The following is an 18,839-nucleotide window of genomic DNA, read 5'->3' on the forward strand; positions in this document are numbered from 1 at the left end:
ACCCAATTCTGTTTTACTTCAAATTTAAGGTTCTCTTCATTCCATCAATGTTTTTGAAGTGTTGATAAATTATTTTTAAAATAATACTATTTTAGGATATATATAAATGTAAGACTAGTATAAAACTCCTAATTTTTATGACTCTCATATGACAATAAAACCAAACCAAATTTACAAATCAAAGCCAAACTAAACCAATATAATATCAATCTATAGCATTAATTTAATATTTTATGTTACTTTGTTAAAACTAAATTGCCAAGTTAAATAATGGAAAGATGTTTTGTGGATTTTATTCTACTTGTCTACATGATTCTTGTGCTTTCCCACATGATCAATCCTCCGATGCACTGCCATGAGCACTGCAGTTAGCTTTTCTTCTTAATGTTTGGCTATCATGTATTATTTTGTTCTGCTAATAATTTTAATAATGTCCTGCAGAATACAATCATGAGGACAATTTTGTAAAGTTTTATGATTTTAATTATGCTAATGTTAATAAATTGTCATAAGTTGGAATGCACGCAGACATAAACGCTGTAGATTCCTGCTCTGGAATAATGAGTTGCCTACTAGAGCACAGTTTCTCTGGGTTCAGCAAGTCCATACACCATGCTCGGGGTAATGATTCAATTTTCCAACCACTTTCTCCTATTCAAATTACTGGGAAATCTTTGCTTGTGCAACATAGCATGATGTCATTGGGCTTGCTATTAACCCAATCGGAAACAGAAACGTAAATGGGGACCCTGAAATCACACGACACTACTCAGATAGAAGGTAGTTGCCCTTATGATCCGAAAGATACAATTTAATTGTTTTGGATAACAGAAAGAAAACACACACACAAAAATCTTGAATTTCCAGACTCCTCAGAAAACAAAGACATAAACATAAGTACCATTAGATGTTAATAAATGTGCTGTAAAAAAAAAAAACCTTCTGCTGTTGAGTATGTTTGGGGAACTTATTACCATATTAAAGGCTCTGGGAAATCTCATTAACTTTGTTTCACTCAGTTCAAACTAGAACGCATTTTGGCAAATGCCACTCTAAACAACGATACACAATGTACTGGAATCAACACAGTTAGAGAGGAACCCATAATTACAAAGACTGATCATCTCAGAATAGTGACTAACCAATTGTTTTCAACTCAGGCTTTCTAAAGATTTTTTTTTTTTTTCCACAGTTCGGTCTTCTAAGGTCTATGGAAATCAGCCGTTTATACTATACTAAGCACATATTAAGCACATAGTAATAATATCTGGATTCAACTTAACTCTCATTTAATTAATTAATTAATTTTTTAAAAAAAGTTTACTTACTTGTTTTGAGACAGAGAGAGAGAAAGGGAGTGTGAGCGGGGGGAGGGGCAGAGAGAGAGAGGGGGGAAGGGAGAATCCCAAGCAGGCTCTGTGCTGTCAGCAGACCCCAACATGGGGCTTGATCCCATGAACCTTGAGCTCATGATCGCAGCCGAGATAGAGTCAGATACTTAACTGACTGAGCCAGCCAGGTGCCCCTTAACTCTCATTTTAAAGAGAAGAACTATGTCTTTTATTCTCATTATGACCACAGTGCCTAGCACAGTGTCTTGTGTGTCGTAAACACTCGCTAAATGTTTGATATTTGGCCGATGATGTAATTTCTCTAAGCTCCAGGTATGATTCACAGAGGTAATTTTTGTTGATAATAACTAAGTCCATAGGGACTGAATCACAGAAGCACAAATGTCAAAGCCATGGTACTGTCAGGAACCTCTAGTTCTATAGCTGTTGGGTAAATGTAAATAAATAGCTATGGTATATGCAGAAATGAAATATAAGGCCCCTTTTATTTATGAGTACAATAAACAGGATTGGAAAGAACACAGGATGTATTTTTAGCCCCATGTTTTCCCTTCTTATGAAACTGGATGGTTTGATGTTTCATGTTTTGAAAAAGATGTTTTCATTTCCTTTGAGATTTTTATGAGTTCTTTTCAGCTGGGAAAAACTTCTGCCTCGTGTGGCACACAGGTCTGTAGAAGCCGCTTGTGGATTTTGGCCCCGGGGACGTAGGCATTATTGTGTATTTCTACGATAAATTTTCAGGGATATGTAACTTGCCTGTAAAAATATGCCTGTGGGCTGAATCTTGGCAGTTAGCATTTTAGTAAGAGGTATATTTAGTAATATCTGAATGTCTAAACAACCAACACATAGGTAAGCTATTTTTAAAAACTGGGTGACAAGAAAACATTGCCGGCTTTTGAATGTGTTTGGCTATATAACTAAATATCAACTTCCAAATTTATTTTTTAAAAAACATTTGAGAAGCAAGGATTTGAGTTAGCCCTACATTGGGTCACCTCATCCTGAAAAACAAACAACACAAATCCTTCATTTGGAAAATTAGTGACACTGAGCTGGACTTTTTGAGTCAATATTAACACATATTGACTCAGGTTCCTGGGTTCAAATTTTGAGGGCTAGCAATGATTTGAGGTTCTCATTATGATCTCCCTTTTTATTTATTAATTCAGTTAGTTTAATAAGTATGTGTAGAGAGTATTTAGCATTCCTAGCTTTGTCCTGAAAGTACACGATGGCAGCACCTAAGAACTGGAGGGCAAGGGCACTGGCTTTAACAGGTGTCTATAACTTACAACTGTGTACGAAACAGATGAAGCATCATGGCAACTTCAGCCCTGTGTTGAGAGGTATTGCCATTAATAGTTTATGGATGCGGACACAATTAATTAGTCCACAAATTAAAAAACCCAAATGAATGAATAAGAAGCATATTTGGAAGACAGGCTGGTGTAATGAGAACTCCACATTTGTCAAATTGGGATTGCTTTGCAGGGTTGCGGTGTTGTTGTGAGAAATAGACAAATAACAAAGTGCTCAAAAACCGGGGACTATATGATGAAAATATTTTTATAGCCAGGTCTCTGTTGGAGTTTCACAGCTAGGGAGTGCTAATGGTAGTACTCAGTAAGGGAAGGGGGAGGTACTCCAGAGCAGCTAAGAAAGGCCTGGTCCTCGCAGAGGTAAAACCTGTTGTTTTTACCAAGTTCAAGAAACTGGTTTAGAAAGAAGGCTTTCTTTGATCTCACCTAGGGCTACATGCTAAAGCCACATGGAAGGATTGTAAATCCAAAATCGTTGCCTTTCCACAGTCAATAGTATAGCACATTGTTTTTAACACTATGTTTACGTTGGATATGGTTATTATGACTGAAATTTTCTTTGACCAGAAATGAGAAAGAGCCAAGGAGAGACCTGTCACAAGATTTAAGAAGAAAATTAAGCAGACTACGAAAAAACTCATCTGTTATTGGCTCTATTTTCATATTTTGAAAAACATAGTGGTTTCTCTTCCAATCACTTATTAAGTTGAATGTTGGCTTGGTGCCTTCACAGACATGATCTCATTTCACCCGACAGCAATGTTGAGAAGTGTGTATCATTATTCTCACTTTAACCACGACAAAATAGGCTCAGAGAGCCTAGCAGAACCGGCATTAGATCCTGGGTGTTACTTACCTTTAACTACACCATGTTGCACATCACATCACTATCTCATATCACGATGATTTTCTAGTGCTGTTCTTAAATTTCAAAATAGTAATTGAGGGAGGGACACAGAGAGGAATCAGTGTAGAGGGAGATCGGGAGCTCTTGGGGTGGAGATAGGGGTGTGGCATGTAAACCATGGTACTGAAATGGGGACTGGGTAGGGAGGAGACCATCACCAACCATATTCTAGGGTAATTGTCCAAGGTGCTATTAATTTGCCAAGTTTGAGGTTCCCAGTGAGAGACCCCACAAATATATTTCTTGTTTCCTCATTTACTTACAGCATCTCACCATTTTGGGGGGGCATGATTTGTTATCATATGGATTTCTAGAATAACTCTGTTTGAGATAAGCAGCTGATGAAACCCCACTTCTTCCAGCAAGTCTCCCAGGACTACCACCAAGGATGCAATGACTGCCAGCAACTCCACCCAGGGTAGTCACTCGTCAACTCCTGTGACTCCTTCCCACTTGTCACTCTTCCTCCTCAGACCTGCTGACCTTTCTGTTTATTCAGGGTAAATCTTACCCCCTTATTCAACATTGACAATAACATCGTCTACACCCCTTTTATAGTCTGCATACTCTTATCTGTTTATCAATCTGCCTCATCTTGCAGAGCAGGACTTCCTGACTGTTTATTTGAAGATTGGGAAAGATCTTGAATTTGCAAACCTGTGAGTGTTTCCTTTCAAGGAGGGCAGCCCAGATCCCAGGAGCCAGGGACCTGTCTTGAAGCTTTGGGATATTTTCTAGACTCCTCCTTTTGCTCTCAGACATACCAGGTTCACTCTGAGTGTGGTGTAGGTAGAGTTTTCAAAGACAATGACTATCAGCACAGTGTCTAGAAGAGTCCAGCCTTAAAGCCTGTTGTGTGCAACTACAGTAGTGTCTATGTCCCTACCATTGACCAACAAGAGCTTTTAGACAATTGGTGAAAAAAGTTTAGAGCAGAGCAGAGAATAATTTAAGCATGAGTTTAAAGTCTATTTCGTTTTATTACAAAAGGAATCCATGTTTATTGTATAAACTCTGTCAGATGTAAGCATTTTCATATGATTAACTGACAACAAAGTAAAAATCTCTTAACTGGTTTGGGGGCCATTCTCCTTCCACATCCTCTGCTCTCATTAAAAGACAAATGTGACAAAGGGCATCAAGAAGTTCCTTTTTCTTTTTCTCTTTTCACAGTTGCATCTGATTAGAATTTTACACAGAGGGGTTTAGGGGCCATGTCCTATTATTATACAGGGAGGGTTAAGGCTGTGAGTTTGCATAGTACTTTGACGTAAGACCTGAAACACCTCCATCATTCATTTTAAAGAAGGGCTTATGGAGATGTTCTGGAATAGAAAGCCCCCCCAAGCCACACTCATACTGCCAGAATTGCTGCAGAGAAATGTTCAAAGGACTATCTAGTTGTTTCTTTAGCTAACAAGCATTTATTGAACAGCTTCTATGTGCATTGCCATAAGGTAGATTCTAGAGGAACATAGAGAGAAAAAATAAATAAACTTTGGTTCCTGCCTTTATGGAATTTTTTAAAATAACAAAAAGACTTTGTTTGACATTTAGGTCATTTTCTACTAAAAATAATACTGTGATGAAATCCCTGTGGTTAAATTCTTTTGCACATCTATAAATATTTCCTTGGGTTACATTTTTAGAAGAGGATTTGTAAGGTGTCATTTGGTGATCTTAGAACTTATGATAAAACAACCAGACAAATCCATGAAACATACATAGAATTTAATGGATTATTATTTTGATATCTATAGGAGTTGGGTGTCTCTAAAACTATAAAAACATATGAAAAGAATGCAAGCATTTGACTAAAAAGACAGTTAAATATTTCAAAATTCGAAGAAATACAAAAATCCAATCCAATCCAATGAGGTATTCTCTATTTTTTAAAGGATTTTGTTAATTAAAAAAATGTTTTTTAAAGTGTTTTATTTATTTAAGTAATCCCCATACCCAACATGGGGCTTGAACACACAACCTCAAGATCAAGAGTCACATGCCCTTTTGATTGAGCCAGCTGGGTGCCCCCAGTGAGGCATTTTCAAGAGTGGGTGTCACAAATTCTAATATGTCTTGAAAATTAGGTTATAAAATGGCTCCAATCTAAGGTCTTTTGCTAAGTGACCACCTTTTGTTTTAAATGATGAATTCTCTGTTAGAGATTATAAATAGAGCTCAGTATGCCAGTATGCCCCATCAGTGTCACAATAAAGGATCCGGTATTGTCTCAGCCTGTACCATCTGGTCCTTATGAAGTTTCAACAAGTTTCAACAAAGTAAAAGTTACACGGGGAGGTAATCACCCAAACTGTGAAGGATGACATAATTACTTCATTGATGGCTAAGCATCTTTCAACTCAAAGAAGATTTAGAAAATTTTTCTTGGTATTAATGTATTTTGTGTTAGGAAATCTGTACATACTTAGTATTTCTGGTACTTTCAATGTTTGAATTTGGCTAGAAGAGTTAACAGGTTGGTTTTTTAGTTACAGTTTAGAACATGCAATACCTAATGGATTTAGGCTTGTGATTAACGCTAAAATCTTAGAGAGTTGGTATACATATGAGAAAAGTTAAATTTCATTGCATTTGTGAGTTTATTTTATTAGATTTATGGTTCATTTGGCACCACAAAGATTTTGTTTGCTAAATTGGACAATTATAGTATTAAAAGAAAATGAGTGCTTGCAAATTGTAAATAGAGATGTTCAAAAGCATTCACTTAGGGGCGTCCAGGTGGCTCAGTTGGGTAAGTGGCTGACTCTTGATTTCAGCTCAGGTCATGATCTCACAGTTTGTGAGACTGAGCCTGACAGTTGGGCTCTATGCTGACAGTGTAGAGCCTGTTTGGGATTCTCTCTCTTTCCTCTCTTTGTCCTTCTCCCACTTGCATTTGTTCTTTCAAAATAAATAAAAGTAAAAAACAAAAACAAAAACAAACATTCATTTAACTGTAAATGAGATCAAACATTAACTGATGGTCCTTAAATATGAGTGGAGTATTTACTGGACTTAGTATCCTTAGAATATTATTTGTAAACTTAACATCTTAATTTAAAAAACTACTGTTTAGAATTTTTAACTTTAATTAAAAAGTTCAGAATAATCTTTCCTACACACAAAATCCTTCTTCAAAGGTAATTTTAAAATTTAACAATTTTGAATTTTAACACAGAATTAATACAAATGCACAAGTCTAGGCTTTTGGTAACTCTTGGGTTGTCCATGTTTGAAGTTTCAATTTTTTATCTCTGATTGAGTTATCCTCACAATATGCATAGCATTATCCCTACAAATCATTTTTTAATCTTTCTTTTTGGTCTCTTATTTTATTCTTATTCTACTGAATTCTGAACAGTCTTGGTCTAGGGAACACATTCTGATTTATAAGCTGATTGGCATAATGAAGTTCTAAGGGACATAAGTGCCTGTTTAGAATTCAGAAATTCAAAAGAAATCTACTAGTTGTAAAGTTTTTATATTAGTAGGTAGGAAAAAAAAAGAATTGAGAGGACTTTATGAAAGAACCATAAAACTAATTAAAGGTTTGTGAAATAAGCCCCACAGGAAAAAGTTTAAAGATCTGGAATATGTAAACTGGAGAATACTGAAGTGAAATGTCTAAACAAAGTGGGTTTAAATGTGACTTGAAAATACTGGTTGGAGTCCTTCCAATAAACTCCTCCCTTCGCCTCCCCACATGAAAGCAAATGAAGCTGAGATTTTTTTTTTTATTCATCAGGTGGTGTATTAAATACAGAATCTGAGGGTCTCTTAACATAGGAAGAGATATTCTATGAATTATATGCTAAACAGACATTTCCTTCCATTAGAGATAGTACAAAACCAGAATTAGCTTTAACTACAGAAAGAAGATTATAGGTTGACATTAGTAAAAAGATTTCAAGATGGCATTGTACCAATAATAGATTGGTATCTTTTTTCCTGGACAAAGAACTTTTATTCTGGACAAAGAACTAAAATAAATAGAAACCATTTTTAGGTTTTGTTTGTTTGTTTTAAAGAATGTGATTATTTTTTAACAACTAAAAATTTATTTTGTTTTGTACATATTTATGAAATGTTAATACTCCACCACACTAAATACTACCTGTATATGATCAGTATTACTGTTTTTCAATACCATTAGGCTATGACCTATGGTTTCAAAAGCCTGTTTCCTCCTTAGTATATCTCTGATACCAAAAAAGTTATCTCAGTATGGATTCTCCACTCAATTTACAAGTTATTTAAAAGAGTCTTAAATTAGGGGCACCTGGGTGGCTCAGTCGGTTAAGCGTCTGACTTCGGCTCAGGTCATGATCTCATGGTTAGTGAGTTTGAGCCCCGCGTCAGGCTCTGTGCTGACAGCTCAGAGCCTGGAACCTGCTTTGGATTCTGTGTCTCATTCTCTCTCTGCCCCTCCCCCACTTGTGTTCTGTCTTTCTCTGTCTCTTAAAAATAAATAAATGTAAAAAAAAAAAAAGAGTCTTAAATTAAATGTGAATGCACCTAGATATTAATTGTTGGTTACACTTTATCAATAGTTCTTACTGTTATTTCAGATAGCATAGAAAATATCCTTTCATAAAAATAGTAGTATGTTTTTTCCTTTTACCTAAAGCTTTCTCATTTTAAATAATTTTCTGGTATTGGAAAATATGTTTCCTTTCTTTATTGGTAAAAAAAAATGCTATCCATATGCCTCTATGCTTAATTAACCAAGCTTTATAATAAATTAATCAACATTGTTTTTGTTCACTTGTTTGTTATGTACCAAAACAATTGATTTCTATGATTTAAGTGCTTATTTATTTTGAGAGAGAGAGAAAGTGCACACACACAAACACGTTCACACGCCACCATGCATGCACACAAGCAGGAATGGGGCAGAGAGGGAGGGAGAGAATCCCAAGCAGGCTCCATGCTAAGCATGGAACCTCACATGGGGCTCAATCTCACAGCCACGAGATCACAATCTGAGCCAATATCAAGAGTCAGATGCTTAACCCCTGAGCCACCCAGGCGCTCCATGATTTCTATAATGGTTTAATGTCAACTAATATGGGGTCGTCTGGTAGTCTCAGTTGGTAGAGCAAGCGACTCTTGGTCTTGTGATTGTGAGTTCAAGCCCCACATTGGGTGCAGAGCTTACTTTAAAAAAATAAAATAAAATAATGTCAACTAATATGATTGTAAACATGTCAAATTATCATATTCCATGAACATTTCTGTTATACAGTTTAAACCCTGAAGTACTAAGTTTATATCTATAAGTGGCTTATGGTAGTGTCTAACATATTTCATATGCTAAGTATTAACAAAATTCTAAAACTCAACCAAAATTGTTCGACCAAATCAACAAATTCAGTAAAGACACAGGATACAAATTTAGCTTACAAAACTCAGTAGCATTTCTATATACTAGCAATAAATTTTCAGAAAAAGAAATAAAGGAATTAATCCCATTTACAATATCTCAAAAACAATATAATACTTAGGAGTTAATTTAACCAACACCATTCTTTGGTGACCAGATGTGTCCAGAAAAAGGTACTGAGGAAACCTCACAGAGCAGAAGTGAAAGGAAAGGAAAGAAGGAAAAGTAGTCCTTGGGCATAGTCAAGTCCTACACATAATTTTAAAGATGTCAAATGAGGTCCCGCAGTTATTCCAACTTCAGACCTCTGGAGCCTAGTTCTTCTGGAGCCTGACTGTCATATTCCCTGCTCTGAACCACGCTTGTCTTTCTCTAACCAGCCTGTCTCCAGCCCTCCAATCACCCTTTTGACTCGTGAAATCTGCTCATCTGACAAGGTAGTACTTATGAAATTGCTAATGGGTACCCCTTGGTTAAAGTTATCTTTGCCCAAATAGTGCATTTGCTCTATAATCAGATTCTCCTGAGGATTTAAAACTTTACTCAAAGTAATTACTTCAATAATAAAACTCTCTGAAATTTTGTTAGGTCTAGGTGGGAAAAGCAGATTTGGGGGGTGTGGGCATCCAAATACTCCATGTATATTCATTCATTCAATAAATAATTATTAAGTACTTCCTGTGTTCCAAACACTGTTCTGGACATGATGACACTGGAGAGGAACAAGATATACAATATGCCTTTCTCACAGGATTGTGTTCTGGGTGTTTTAGGGAAGACAACTATAACTTCATATAGTGATAAGTGTGATGATGAAAACACAAAATCGTGATGAAACAGAGACAGAGTGACTGGGCAAGGCTGGATGAGATGGGAGGTGGGGGCAGGAATGGAGGGATGTGCTCCTTTTTCTGGATTGGACAGTCTTGGGATACTCTCTGAGCTGAGAATCTGAGTAATATGGAGCTTGCCAGGTAAATATTTGGAGACAGAGAGTTTTCCAGGAAAATCTCCCAATGAGGTTGGATGGTCTGCATAAATTCAACCAAAGAATACTAGTAACCCTGGAAATAATGGGCTCTCATTGTCTCTAGAAGTTCCAGAAAACTGTAGGAAATTCAGGCCAAAATTGGACACCCCCCATGATCTTTTTCATCTTAGATTTCAATCTTCTAGGCAATTAGAATAGATATGCTCTGTTCATGTAAGGGTCTAATTATCCATTTATTCGTTAGCTCTTTCACATTCATTCAATAAATATGTATCATCTACTATGTGCCAGATGATATAGCAGTGAACCAAACTGATAAAAATCCACATCCATATGGAGTGGGAGAGAGATACAATAAAGAAAATACCCTATTCCATGAAGTCAAAGATGCACAATTTCTCACATTTTAACATTGCTGAAATGGTCATGAAGCTTATTCAACACCATCTTACATTTATAATTGGCAGCTGTTTTTCTTAGTGATACAACATATAATATTGTATCTTATAATCAAAGGCATCTTAGATTGACGAATACAGTTAATAAAAAAAATACGTACATAGTTAGATAGTGCTAAGTACAAAAAAGAAAAGTAAAGCAAAAGCAGAGAGCTAGAAAGTGCTGGTGATGTTGGGAGGCAGGGGAGAAATTGCAATTTTAGATGGGAAGAAGATCTCATTCAGGTGACATTCCTGTACAGACTTGTGGATGGTAAGGGACTTGAGGGCTGGTGAGCCATGGGATCATCTAGGGGAAAAGCATCCCAACCAGAGAGCTGCAAGTACAAAGGTCCTGAGGTAGGAGTTTGCCAGGTGTGCTTAAAGAACAGCAAGGAAGGACATGTAACAGAGTGAGCAAAGGAGAGAGCAGTTCAAAGAGGTATTGGGTTGCCAGTTATGAATGGCTTCATAAGCTGATTTGCTATTGATGAAGGAGACTGCAGGAAAAGTGGGTTTGAGGAAGAAATATAAAGAAACCAACAAGGGCATGTTGGGAAATGTCAAGAAGTCAGTTTATCCTTGTGTCTAGATTCAAGAGAGAGGTCCAAATTGGAGCTATTGAACATAGGTAGATGGATAGAGATAGAGAGATAGATAGATATAGATAGCCAAATTAGTTATAAATTTGGGATGAAGAATGCTAAGGATTGAGTTGGAGAGGGGTGTGGTACTCCAGCATTTGTCTGTGAACCAACTAGGGAAGCTTGTCCTCAAAGATGACTGACTTACCTATTCTCCATTTGCAACTTCACCTACAAGACTTAAAATTTCCTAGTCCAACTCAATTAATTTAAAAGACGGTGTGGAATACACTTAACAATGCTGCATGCATTTATCACAGTGGATATTGTGACATGTGTTTATTCCTTGGGGAGCAGTGTTTTGATCTGTTTTACCTGTTCCAATACCTTCCAGTACTAATATCTTTCAGAATTAAGCATAGTTGTGCCATAGATATCATCCAATACAGATTTTTATCATTCCTCAAAACTTACAAATAATGATACCAATTTGCTTACTCATAAAATAGGAATATAATAGCTACCTCATAAGATTATTTTGATGAAGTAAAGAAATAATGAGAGCATGTATTTCTTATTTCTTTTTCAAGGTATGATCTTGAAGATATTTTTTAAAAAATCCGTTGGACCAGTGTGTAAAGATATGTTCCAGGAAACCACCCAATGGCATCTGCAATTATAAAAAATGAATGTGCAAGGGTATTCCAAGATTATTTTGGAATTGTATGAAAAGATTAAATGCACAATCTTTTCCCCTTTGTAATGTTTAAGGAACTATTGTAAAGCTTTGCGTCATTGGAACCGCTTTTATATGTAGCTTAAATTGTATCAACAATACTATTCGCTATTTATGCCAATTTTGCATACTGATACTAAAAATCTAGCCTTCTAGATTTCTAACATGGTGCTTCGTCATACATATGACATGGCACTGCTTATCCGTTGGTCAATAGATTAATTTAAAGGATGTCCATGTATTTCTTCAGTAACTATTTTTTTTAAGGACTTAACATGTACTGGGTAGTGTACTAACCACCGGAAATCCACTGGTGCATAAGACAGCATTTGTGCTGTCAAAAAGATTAATGGACGGTGGTATTGAAGAGTAAAGGTGAGAATGGGAAATTTTACAATAGGAGTAAGTTCAATGCCCTATGGGAAGACAAGGGCACCAGGATTTTCCCCAGAATCTTTCATAACTCATTGGAGATTTCATTTATTGGAGGTCTAGTGTCAGATGTCACAATGCCATCTTATGAGTAGCAGATGATTTCAAATATAGTTTTGAAATGGAATTAGTATCATTAAAGTTTTCTTTTGCCTTTCTACAACGAGAAGTGTGACTATGAATGCCTGATTCTAACCCAAGCGTGGCCAGCCACAATAAGAATAGGTATTACAGTCATTTTGTAAGTCAAGCCTGAATCACAGTTTCAGTGAGTAAGTTATCTCTCTGTAGATCCTTTTGTAAAGATGCAAGAGTGTAAATGTCAGGCTAAATAACACCAATGCTATTTTCCTGCAGGGAAATCAGATCTTGTAAAATCATTTTCATTTTCTTCCTGGCATATTTACATTCAGTGGTTCCTGGAAACAAAATCTCCAACTGGACATAGTTCTTTTGTGTGATAACCTCTTAAGCCATTTCACAGTGGCTTTTTCTCTGGAGTGTCAAGGTAGATTACTAGCTTCCTTCAACACTTATTGAGTGTTTATGTGTCTGGGTTCCAGGGGTGATGAATTTCAGAATATTCACCTCACACAGCCTCACACCTTTCTTTCTGGACATTGTGTTTTTTGTTTTGTTTTGTTTTGTTTTTTTGAGAAAGAGAGAGAGAGAATGTGAGTGGGGGAGAGGGGCAGAGAGAGAGAAAGAGAGAAAGAGAGAGAGAGAGAGAGAGAGAGAAACTTAAGCAGGCTCCATGCTCAGTGCAGGGCCCCCACACGGGCCTTGATCCTACCACCCTGGGATCATGACCTGAGCTGTAACCAAGAGTTGGACACTCAACTGACTGAGCCACCCAGGCAACCTGTGAATTCCCTTTGATCAACTTTCAACCGCAGAGGTCTCTCTGATACTTGTTCATGGAGGTTTACCATTTGATGCTCACCAAGACAAAAGAAAACCATAATTAAAATTCAGCAATACCTGGAGTACCTAGAAATGACCCACACTTAGGAAGAAACAATTCTATTCAAAATTCCTTGCTTATCCACTAACAAGTGATGTCAGACAATTTCTTTTCTTTTCTTTTTTTTTTTTGAAAATATTAAGTGATTCAAAAAGGTTGAATTAGGGGCAAAATATTGTGGAAATTACTCATGGTTTTAAAATTTATCCTTTTTTTAAAAAGTAGAAGTATATTTTCCATTTTAGTTGGAAAGAATTATTATAGTTTTTCCCTAAAAGAAAGAAATGTCTCTTCAGATGCCTGGGTGGCCTAGTTGGTTAAACGTCTGACTGGCTCAGGTCATGATCTCACAGTTCATGGGTTGGAGCTTCATACTGGGCTCTGTGCTGACAGCTCAGAGCCTGGAGCCTGCTTCTGATTCTGTGTTTCTCTCTCCCTCTCTCTACCCCTCCCCCGTTTGTGCTCTCTCTGTCAAAAATAAATAAATAAACATTTTTTAAAAACTTAGAAAAAAAAGTAATGTCTCTTTCAAACCTAGGCTTGTATTGTGAGTAATAATTTATCTTAGGGGTGCCTGGGTGGCTCAGTCAGTTAAGTGTCCAACTTCGGCCCAGGTCATGATTTCACAGTTTGTGGATTTGAGCCCCACATGGGGCTCTGTGCTATCAGCTCAGAGCCTGGATCCTGCTTCAGATTCTGTGTCTCCCACTCTCTCTTTCTCTCTCACTCAAAAATAAAAATAAGCATTAAATAATAATAATTTATCTTATGTATTTTCCAACTAAAAAATCACATTCAAATTCAAATTCCCATCCTTCTTGTTGCCTCTTTGCAGACCTCAGTGTATGGGTGCTTATACAGATATGCAATTTCAAGTGAATTTGAGATTTGTTGACAAGGACATATGTTTACAGTTTTGTTAAGAAAGATAAAGCACATACTAATTAGGTCAGTTAGTGAGGGCTCTAGGTCCTTGGACTTAACAAATGAGTTGTATTGTATGAATTTCTTTATATCTGTCTCAGATTAGACTGTCAGTTGCTAAAGATCACGGACTGAAATCATTAAATATGCATGGACCTGACACATAATGGAATCTCAATAAATAATTCTTGAACTGGATTCTCAAATGGGCACTGAAGTTAATTAGACTATGGATAAATAAGAATTGGAATAAAAATTAAAAATAAACTTTTAACTCTGGTCATATATTTCTTTAAGATATTTTATGTCCTAGCCCTGTACATAGAATTGCTAAGGTACTAGTAGATAGAAGAGAATGCAGAACTCCAGAGCAACACATTTGTAAGCAAACCAATCTGAAAGTAGATTTTTTTCCCCTGTTTTTTCTTGGTTGCTGTTATTTCTAGTATCTGCAATTAAATGAAGTGAACTGCCACATGCAACAATTTTCAGTGCTTATTGTCTAAAGCCAAATATAGCAAGATTCCCAGAGCAGTGGATTCTTGTAACGGTTTCACATCTTTCCTTTCTCAATAGCTGTGTGTCCGTTTTGTGTGCCCGTGTGTGTGTGTGTGTGTGTGTGTGTGTGTGTGTGTTTGTGTGTGTGCTTTTTCACATCATTATCTACCTATTTAAAGGGGAAAACTTCAGGGTGCCTGGTTGGCTCAGTAGGTTAAGCGTCCAACTCTTGATTTCAGCTTAGGTCGCAATCTCACGATTCATGAGTTCGAGCCCTGCATTGGGCACTGTACTGACAGCACAGAGCCTGCTTGGGATTCTCCCCTCTCCACTGCCCCTCCCCCACTCGTGCTTTCTCTCTCTCTCTCTCAAAATAAATAAATAAACTTAAAAAAAGGGAGGGTACTTTTGAGAAAAATCACAAGAGAGTTGAGTCTAGCATGCTCTGACAAACTAAAAATACGAAACCAAAGATGGACTAGTTTCAGTAAATCATCTCTTACCTCACTTTATAAACACTGGATCCATTTGCAAAATTACAAACTTTTAACTTAGAAGCTGCCTTTCCCTAAATATACATAATATGAAAAGGAAGTATAATAAAGTCATATAACCAATGCAAAGCCAGAGTTTGTACCATGTTTCCAGGGTCCCCATTAATTAACGCATGTGAGGTAATGTCATTCAGAATGTCTCCCTTTATCATGTTGGGCTCATTCTATCCTCTTTGCACAAAGGACAATCCTGGGTGTGAGGAAGAGGAGAGTCTTTTTTTTTTTTTTTTTTAAATTTTTTTTTCAACGTTGATTTTATTTTTGGGACAGAGAGAGAGACAGAGCATGAACGGGGGAGGGGCAGAGAGAGAGGGAGACACAGAATCGGAAACAGGCTCCAGGCTCTGAGCCATCAGCCCGGAGCCTGACGCGGGGCTCGAACTCACGGACCGCGAGATCGTGACCTGGCTGAAGTCGGACACTTAACCGACTGCGCCACCCAGGCGCCCCGAGGAGAGTCTTTTAAAACAGCTTCTTTACCAGTTATCTTCCTTCCATTAATCAGTTAAGTCCATTACTATTTATTGAATGCTTACTAAGTATCCCCTGCACTGGGGGATACAAAGATGAATAAAACGAGGTCCATCTCCTTAGAGTTACAATAGTAAGTAGGGCAAGCACACAGGGGTGGAGAGGTGGATGCAGCGGGGTGTGGTGTGGAGGTTACCTGTCTGGGGACACTGAGGAAGGTTTCCCAGAAGTGTCTTTTCACTGGAGCAGGGAGGGGGGTTGGTGTGGGGGGACTCAGGGAAGGAGCGAGGTGGAAGGAAGGTCCTTCACCTCGGACAGCATGGAATCACAGGAAGAAAGGCATGAGGCATTGGAGGACCTCATATGTTTGACAAGTGGGGAGGCCTTTGGAAGGTTCAGATGGTAGAAGAGTAAATAGCATTTGGATTCTGAAGGCCTCAAGAAGGAACATGGGCTTTGTTCTCTAGACTTTAAATGGCTGCTTCTCAAACTGCTGGGTATGTACTCACCCAGTGGCATCTGAGGCTTTAGGATAAACATAGTACAGTACCAATTTAAAGTACCAATTTAATGTGAAGATTTGGGGAGGGAAAACCACCATTTTTATATAAAAATAAACATGTATGCATTGTAAAGTAGAAAGCAAAATTTTCTGTTTGCCACAATTGCTTAGGGCTTTGCCCTAGACCCTCAGATTTCCTCTCCTTCCATCTCTTCTGTGTCCTTTGCTAATGTCTGGGACATGCTGTAATGTCACCAACTGATGACAGGCCTAGAGATTGGACCTAAGTATCACTGCCCAATCCTAATCAAGAGACTAGCACTTTCAGACTGGCTCCCCTCCCACTCCAAAAGAAAAAGCACCCCCTCAGTGTGGGGTTCCTGAATTCCATCCTTTGCCCCTTCTCAGGTGTGAACTCAAACTTTGAACAAAGTTTAAGAGAAAGGATAATAATTATCGCATCATTTATCAACATCAGGATGTGTCATACACTCTTAATCTACTGCTGGAAACTGCATGTTTTGCATATGAGAAAACTGAGACCCAAGGTCACATAGTTTGGAACGGTGGGGTCAGAATTTGAAGTCAGGTCTGTCTGACCCCCAAGCTCATTTTCTAAGTACTTTCCTTTATGCAACTCTGCTTGGGGGAAAAAAAAATACAAATTCAGAATTAGTCAACCATTTCTGTGGTGAGTCCTGATGCTCAAAACAGCATGCTTGTACATGGTGTCCTAAATTCACAGAGACAAAGCCATACCCAGGTATAAGCCTGCCCACTGTGCACTTGCAGAGTCTTCATCTGGGTTGCTAGACCTCTTTCAAAGCCACAGACCAAAACAAACACTGGGGTTGGGGTGGTAAAATGCAGATGTCTCAGGCTGGGGTGGAGTATTCACTCTGTCTCTGTTGCCCAAACATAAGGAGTGAATACAGTATTAGCCTCACACCTTGTATAGAGGAACTAAAACCCAAACAAAAGAGCTAATGCAAGCAATCTCATTGAGCACTGCTTTAGGCTTTCAAGATATACATGTCTTGTATATAGATATCTCTATATATTGGGCTGTCTGGGAGTCTGGGTGGCTCAGTCGGTTAAGCATCCAACTCTTGATTTTGGCTCATGTCTTGATCTCAGGGCTCGTGAATTGGAGCCCTCAGTGTGGAGCTTGGGATTCTCTGTCTCCCTCTCTCTGCTTCCTCCCTCCACCCTCCCCCCCAAAAAAAAGAGATCACTGCATATAAATCGGGTGGGGTTTGTTTGCAAATTTAGGTAAATTGGCACCTAATTTCCTAGTTGATCAAAGTTTTTCTTACACTTTGTACCCACCCTGGTATAGAAAGTTTGTTTGTTTTTTTAATCTGGCAAAGCATTAATTCACCAGAAACTAGCAAATTGTTTTATAGAAACTTACAAATCATTTTACAACACAGACATTTTTAGAATCTTACTTGCTTTTACACACTTGGGGAAAAAATTAGTACTTAAAGGGCGAGAAATATTAAATGTACGGTAAGAGCATCGTTGCAGGATTTTAGTTGGCCTGAAGGGTCCGGTGTGAACTCATTTAGTGTTGGTTCTGGGTCCCGCCCTCTGGGATTCTGATTTCGCCCTTCTGGAGGGCCCATGAAGTGGCATAGCTAACAAGCAACCAGGAGATTCTGAAGCAGGTCACATTTTTGAGAAATACTGTCTGGACTACTGTTCTGGAATACAACATAATCACTTTGCTTGTTTTCTAACTTTTCCAGTTTAGAGATTGTATTACTCTTGTAATCAGAACCAAACAGCTAGTTTTAACAAAAAGAAAATGATTCCAGCTGCTGCCTTAGGCTATCATAAATACTTTGCAAGATTCCCAACATATCCCATGATTTCTTGCTGAATTTTAGTCGCTAAAAAATAAGCAACTGGGCATTAAGAATTCTCCGTTGGTGCTCAGTCTCTTGCCCCAACCTCCAAGCAGACTGAATTATTTGAGTCAGGTTCTTAATGCACAATAACAATAATGAGAAGAAAAAGAAAGATATGCAACTGATAGATGCATCAGTGCTGTGAACTAAGGATTACAATGGAACCATTAAATTACAACTTATTAGAAATTAAACGGCAATGCTGTATAAGTGCTTCATGAAGAGCTAGGGGCAGAACTCCTTACAGAGCAGGGCAAGAATGTCTGCCCTGTCAACCAGGACACCGTTCACACAAGTGAGAATGGGCGGAGTTTGCTTTTCAAGCCTTTACAAGTCTCCGCTTTTCCAGGCACACCCCAGGACTCCTGTGCTTTAGGGTCCATGGTTCCCAGGTTAAGAAATCCTGGACTAGCCTGTCGAGGTAGTTTTGGTAACTACCTCATCATCCAGGTATTTGCTGTCCTTCCAGGATAAGAAACTCTATCCTGAGTGGAGTTGGGCCAGTTTCAGGGACTCCTTGGAGAGACTCTCAGTTCTTAACAGGTTACCAGAGGTATGAGCAGAGTAAGAGGACTTTATAGTGGATGAACAACTTGAACTTCAGGCAAAATACTACATTAGGCTTTCATATCCATAATCTAATTTAATTTCATCCAACTTCAAATTATCTACATTGTAGAAATGAGGTTCAGAGAGGGTATGCAACCCTCCCAAATCCACAGAGCTGATGAGTGGTAAATCCCAGTTTCAAACAAAAATCTGACTTTCAAGCCCAGAAAATCTCAGGTCCAAGGAGGTCACATGAGAAACCCTGAGTAGGTTTCACAAGCCACAAATGTAATCTGGGAATATTATAATCTCTG

Source organism: Lynx canadensis, chromosome B4, assembly GCF_007474595.2.
Source record: "Lynx canadensis isolate LIC74 chromosome B4, mLynCan4.pri.v2, whole genome shotgun sequence".
Classification (NCBI taxonomy): Eukaryota; Metazoa; Chordata; class Mammalia; order Carnivora; family Felidae; genus Lynx; species Lynx canadensis.